General features: G+C 35.9%; 1 long non-coding RNA gene and 1 pseudogene across 1 annotated transcript; both read left to right on the top strand.

Annotated features, from left to right (window-relative positions):
• Nucleotides 1-807: 807 nt before the first annotated feature.
• On the top strand, nucleotides 808-1,962 carry LOC133329475 (uncharacterized). Its single transcript, XR_009754311.1, has 2 exons — nucleotides 808-1,110; nucleotides 1,185-1,962. It is a non-coding gene; the product is annotated as an uncharacterized LOC133329475 (long non-coding RNA).
• A 2,157-nt stretch (nucleotides 1,963-4,119) lies between these two features.
• Nucleotides 4,120-4,868, top strand: LOC133329432 (jerky protein homolog-like; annotated as a pseudogene).
• The last annotated feature ends 1,774 nt before the right edge of the window (nucleotides 4,869-6,642 follow it).

Below are 6,642 nucleotides of genomic sequence, written 5' to 3'. Positions count from 1 at the left end.
TGAGAACTGCAACAGGGTGTCTCCTCATGACTCCAGTGGACCATCTTCATGAGGAGACGAAGATCTTACCCGTCCATCGTCACAACTATATGTTGTCGATGCAGTACCTGCTTGGGTGTTATCGTCAGGAACATCCCTGCCATAGCCTTATGGACAGGACTCCCCCACCCAGGCACGTCAGGAAAGATCTTCATGATCTAGAGAGAGAGGTCCAAAGGTACAAGCGTGAACCCCTAGATCAAGAGGCCTATCAAGCAGGTCTGAATGGTATTCACACGGATGCAGTCGCTCAAGCAGTAGAGCAATATAGAGTGAATACCATAATTGGAGACCACCCCCCATCCATAGCAGCTGAGGAGAAGCAGCTGCCAAGGCAAACACGAGTAGTCTTAGCTCAACTAAGATCAGGATGGTGCAACCGCCTCAATTCATATTGGGCAAGAATTGACGGCTCGATACCTAACACATGTCCGGCATGTGGACTAGGACCACACGACACGTTGCACCTCTTCAATTGCCCAGCTAAGCCTACTCACCTATCGCCAAATTCTCTTTGGGCGCAGCCCGCTGAAGTTGCAGCTTTCCTGAATTTGGAGGTAGAGGATGCAGAACCAGACGATGCATGACAAAACAACATGTATTCTGTTGCTACAACAACAACAACAAATATAAATTATAACCCCCAGTTGAGGAAAAGTGTGATCGAATTATCGGAAATGTTTTCAGGTATGCGGAAGAAAATAGACAAGATAAGCGTACTAAGCGCATTCTTATTAGAAAAATTAGTGTAAGAAAATAAAAAAACTGCAACAAAGTCAAACGCCGTAACTTTAACCTTTTTTTATGTTATTGAATGAGTGCAAAAAATGTCGGAGATGACTTCAAAATTTAGAATAAAATTAGATTTGTTCGAATTGGTCACCTTTGGCGCAAATTATGGCCTTCAAACGGCCAATGAAACCGTCACAATCTGCCCGAGTGTTGGTCTGTGGTATTTTGGCCCATTCCTGGAGAGCTTACTTGAGTTGATCAATACTTTGGTGTTTTTAGTGCCAACCTTGCTTTCCAAAATACTCCAGACACAATAGTCCAACGGATTGGTATCATCCGGTGCTTTTGGTGGCCATTGTGCGCTGGAAATGAAGCGAGGAGGAACCTCATTTTGTAACCACATTCTTGGTGAGTGCGGTGGTCCTGAGTCCTGGTGGAATGTCCAAAGTCTGCGGCCAAAATGTTTGGGTGCCCAAGGCTTTAATACATCCTCCAAAATATTTTCGCAATACTATTCGGCATTTATTCTGATGCCATGGTCGATTAATACAATCGGTTAGCGACCATTGGCTGTTATGGCGGCCCACACCATCACCATGGCCGGCGCTTGAATTCTGATGGCAAACCGAAGCTGCATATTTTCAGCTGACCCCTTTGGCAAGTAAACACGATAATTTTGTTTGTTTACAAACTACTGGACAACGAATGTTTTTTGTCATCGGAGAAAACCAAATTCGAATGTCCACCACTTTCGGCCAAGCGAAGCAACTCTTTAGCTCTTTTGAGTCTATTTTCTTTCTGCTGCACTCTTTTTCTTGCACTTTTTGGAATTTCAATGGCTTTGCCACGAGATCATTTTTCAATATTTGCCGAAGGGAATTTTGCGATATGGTTCAGCTTACGAGCTATTTTTCGGCCACTGAGACGCTTCTTTACTTTTCGAACCATTTCTGCTGATGTTGCTGTTTTCTTCCGTCCACTTCCTTGTGGTCGGGCTACGCGCTACCAGTATCACGGCAACGAGCGATGGTACGAGACACAAACGATTTATTCACATTTAAATGCTGGAGTGCTCTAACGATAGCCTCTTGAGGTTTTCCAACCAAATAGAAAGAAATTACACTATCACGCTTGAATGCCATAACGAATAACTTTTTTCTGGAAAGCTCTCACGAAAATGCTTTTGTATGTTTGTAAACAATATAATGAGCTGTCACTGGAATAATTTTAACAGCTGTCGGACGAGTGGCTTAGAAATGACAGCAGTCTGAAGTTGGTTGCAGTTTTTTTTTATTTCACCCTGTATTTGTGAGCTATATAAATCTGAACCGACATTCTTCAATAAGGTTCGTCCTTGGGCCCAATAAGTGACATGTGGCAAATTTCATCCAAATAGGATAATAAATGCGATCTGTACTTTGTTCACAAAAATTCATGGACGAACACACGGACGCATAAATCTACTCAGAAAGTGATTCTATGCATAGTCTCACTCACATTTTTTCTGAGTGTCTGTTTTGGTTGTTTTCTTTCATTTTTTTCTTTCGCCAGTAATTGCTATTTAATAAATTCATAACAATAATAAAAAATGCAATGTCATGCTCACGTAGACCCTAGACAGCGTCTAAAAATCGCAATGAATGAATGAAAATGAAACACCACGGAGCCAAGTGTTTTATGAGAGACGTCAGATTGCAGCAGTTGCTAGCAGCTATGGAAGTGAGAATGTCTGTATGTAGATAAGTGCACAACAACTCGTATATGTTGTCAATTGTCGTCGTCGTTGCATTGTTGTAATAATGAAAATTACGTTACAAATTAGTTGTGACAAAACACGATATAAGCAGACAAAACAGATAGACAAATAGGCTGTGAGGTAGACCAATTATTTTTCGAGTAAAAAACACAAAAATAGGGTTTTTAAGTGTGTGTGTGATTTTTTCGTAGAAATAAAATAACAACAAAAACAATAGTGCAATAAACATTTGAGAGGCACGTGTGATTGTTTTTCTTGCGAAAAAATAAAGAAATATTATTTAATATTATTAATCAAAAAAGATAAACATTGTAAATAGAAAAAATAGGTACGAAAAAAATACGTGTTTTTGCACAATGATAATGAGTTTCGTGGGATCGGGAGAGGTCACACATATTTAATACTACATATTTACTTATTTTATTTTAATTTTTTTCATTTTTTCAAATAAACAATAAAAAAAATGTATTTTATTGGGGATTGCATTAAAAGTTTATTCCTGACAATTAAAGACAAAGCTGATATTCTATAGAAATTAAGTGCTGGATTTACCATTAACTCCTTAGCCAAAAGTTTTCACGTGCATAGATCAACAATAACTCGTTGTTCCCGAAAATGGAAAGAGCATTGTTCAAATGGTATGCAAATCAACGAGCGAAGAACTTGACAATCACATATGCTCAAGCAAAAGGCCATATGCTCAAGCAAAAGGCCAAATTTCTGCATGCCAAAATCAGAGAAAATCCGAGTGACTTTGAAGCTAGCAATGGTTGTGTTTAAACCTTTAAAAAAAGACATGGAATCCGGAGGCTCAAAATATGTGGCGAAAAACTGTCGAATAAGTCTGCTTCGGTTAACCTATTTTGCAAAAAAAAAACACAAGAATTGACGATTTAGATTTAAAAATGGTCATGGTATAATAATAGAAGGTAACAGCAAGTGTTGTTGTACAAAAAACGATACAACAACCACATGGAAATTTGTTTTTGTAAGTTCTACTAGTGTCAACTCATTTGACAGAAAAATGTAAATAAACAAACAAATTATCATCAAATTATTATTTTTTTGAAAATGAAATATTTTCGAATCCTCAAAATAAAAATTGAAAAACATGAATGAAAATCTATCAAATTTATATTTCTATCTATTCCACATCTTTCCTATAATTGACCCATTGCCATATATATGTGTAACACATATGAAAATTCTGGGAATAGCGAGTTATTCCTTGATGAAAGATTTGCTTCCTCAAACTTTCCCAGCAGGCAGATTGAGTAAATTGAATACAGGAGCACATTTAATAAAGAACAATTTTAAATTGTATGCGTTCCCAATTTTCCTGTTGGGTGATTTTTAAAAACATAATTTGTCAAATTCATATTGACACTAGTATAACGTTGGAATCAAATCAGCTGGGATTTGCTGTTACCTTTTATAATTGTACCATGAAAAATGGTATAGATTTACAATGTTGATTAGTCTGGCCTGTTTTGGAAGCTTTTGCCCGATAAAACTTTTGTGCGCTCAAAAGAAACTTCCGCTCCGGAACATAAAATCAGTAAAGAAACAATAATATTTCTTACTTGTTAATGGTTATTAGAAAAACATCAAATCCACGTTCATTCAAAAATTTTCCTCAAATGCTGGTTGTCTACAAAGGAAATAAAAGTGCTTGGATGACCTTGGACCTATTTGAAGAATGATTTCACAGAACATTTGTTCCAGAGATGTGTACATTTCTGGCCCTCAAAAATTCCTTCCACTAACTTCAAATTTCCTAGATCTGCACCAAGGATTATTCATAAGGTTAACAAGGAGGCGAATTCAAAGTCTTCATTGACTGTCAAATTTATTGTTTGAAGAATAAATAAACAAATTTTTTTTTCGAAACAATATTCGTACACAATCTTATCAATACGCTTTTTGAAAAGATATTTGGAATTTTTATCCTGTTCTGGTTGGTATTTCACGATTAAAAAGTTGACAGCAAGAGAAGACTGAGGCATGAATTCGCCACCTTGTTAACCTTATGAATAAACCTTGATCTGCACGTAAAAGAATTCCTGCGTGGCGAATATCTTCTCGAAAAGGCTCTTTTACTTATTGATAATGCCCCAATGCGATCCCAAAGAAGGCGAGTTACAGAGTAATGATGGTGTTATAAAGGGTAATGTGCTTGCCTGCAAACTGTACAGCTCTTATACAGCCCATGGACCAGAACGTTATAAGGCTTACGAAAATGAACTACAAAAAAAGGTATTTAAGCCACATAGTTCATCATGGAAAAACAATTGACAATTCTCTGCGTAATATCAATCTGAAAGACACAATATGCTTGTAGCTGTAACTGTTTGATAAATCATCCGACTGTGATGGAGAAGAAGAAGAAAAACCTCTTTCAGAGTTGCGTATTCAGCTAGCTGAGGACTCATTACCTATTCAATCCATTGCAACTTTGCTTGAGGAAGTAGAACCGTTCCTATTCCGAAATTGAGGAATGGATCGTTAAACCTAAACTGGCGCCCACAGCACAAAATGAAGACCACACCGATGATGACCTAACCGACGATGCTGATGAAGAAACCGACGACGTGGTACACAGTACAAAGAAAGCTACACCGGAGGAGACTATATCAGCATTTAATATTTGCTTAGAATGGGCGGAGCAAAGTAATGCTTCCTTAGAGGAGTGTGGTGCTGAAAAAAACAAGTTTGCACAAAACAAACAAAAAAATTAAAAATTTCAGTTCCACGTAAAATGTGTACTTATTTTTTTTAATTGAATTATTAAACTTGAATGCCAAGCAGATATGTAGGTTAAATTGTATGGAAAATAATAACTCAGTTCCTGAGACAACCTCGAAACGTTCACCGAAGCTGGATTTCATTACGTGCAAGAATCGAGATACTACTGTATCTCTAATCTACAATACGATATAAGCCTATAATCCAATTTTATTGCTATATCTTTGAAAATAAAGAAAAGATAAATAAAAGATTTTTATTTATTTATTTTGAAATGATTAAGGAAAAAATTATGTTATGTTTATTTGTGATTAAACTCAATAAAGAATAAAAACAATTCCTAAGATTTGTCACATTGTTGTATGTAATAATTATCTTAAGAACTATAATACAATTATAAATTGTATATTAGATTATCATTTCAAACCAAAATGGAAAATAATATTAATACAAATAATATGAATATTTGGACAACGACAATGCAAACTACTCGACAAATCGTGATTATCGTCACATATGTTATGGGGGGTATTTCACAATTTTGTTCAATAGAACTTTATCAATATAGATTTGCTAAAATTTCCATACTTCACGTATTATTCCTTTTAGGTGATGAAACATAAGATTAGTTATAAAAACATGGAGTTACAAATTATTGGAGTGATAAGTAAATCCTCAAATCAAGGAAATTATATTACAGTCGAATTTCTTCGAATTAAGTCGATGCACAAATAGTGAGAGTAGCATTAAGGGGTTCAACTGTAAGAACTTCTATAACGGGGGACTTGGAAGTTTCTTTTTCGGGACAATGATGATTCAATGTGGAAGTTCGACTGTATGTTCCCCACATCCAAATGATAATTCGCTTCTCTCCCATAATATTCATCTTTATATATTCTGACGTCATAAAATGCTAATATATTATAATGACCACTATTCATATCAGCAGGAAACCCTAACCCCTGTCCAATATACATGCCGTCATTAAAATTCGAATGACATTGCAAATGAAATATAATCTACACTCAAACAAAGGAATGCTTAATATCATTATGTTTCAAAATTTGTTTATATGAGATAAGGTAACAAAAAAAGAGGACATTTATATTAGGACAATATTCAAAAGGATGGACATACAGTATGTCAAAAATTACTTTACACACGAATAATTACGAAACATTTTCAAATGTAGAAATTCGAAATAACACTAAATACACTCAGAAGAAAAAGTCTGCGTACAAGATACCAATACAGGGCAAGATGAAAAAACGGCAAGCGGCAAAGTTATTCGTGATGGAATTCAAGTGTGATAGTGTGATTTCTTTATATTTGGCTGGGAAATCACAATTGGCTATCGTTAGAGCACTCCA

The sequence above is a fragment of the Musca vetustissima genome, unplaced genomic scaffold (genome assembly GCF_032173495.1).
Source record: "Musca vetustissima isolate MV318-11 ecotype Yass unplaced genomic scaffold, APGP_CSIRO_Mvet_v1 utg23282, whole genome shotgun sequence".
NCBI lineage: Eukaryota > Metazoa > Arthropoda > Insecta > Diptera > Muscidae > Musca > Musca vetustissima.
This window is presented reverse-complemented; position numbering and strand designations above follow the sequence as displayed.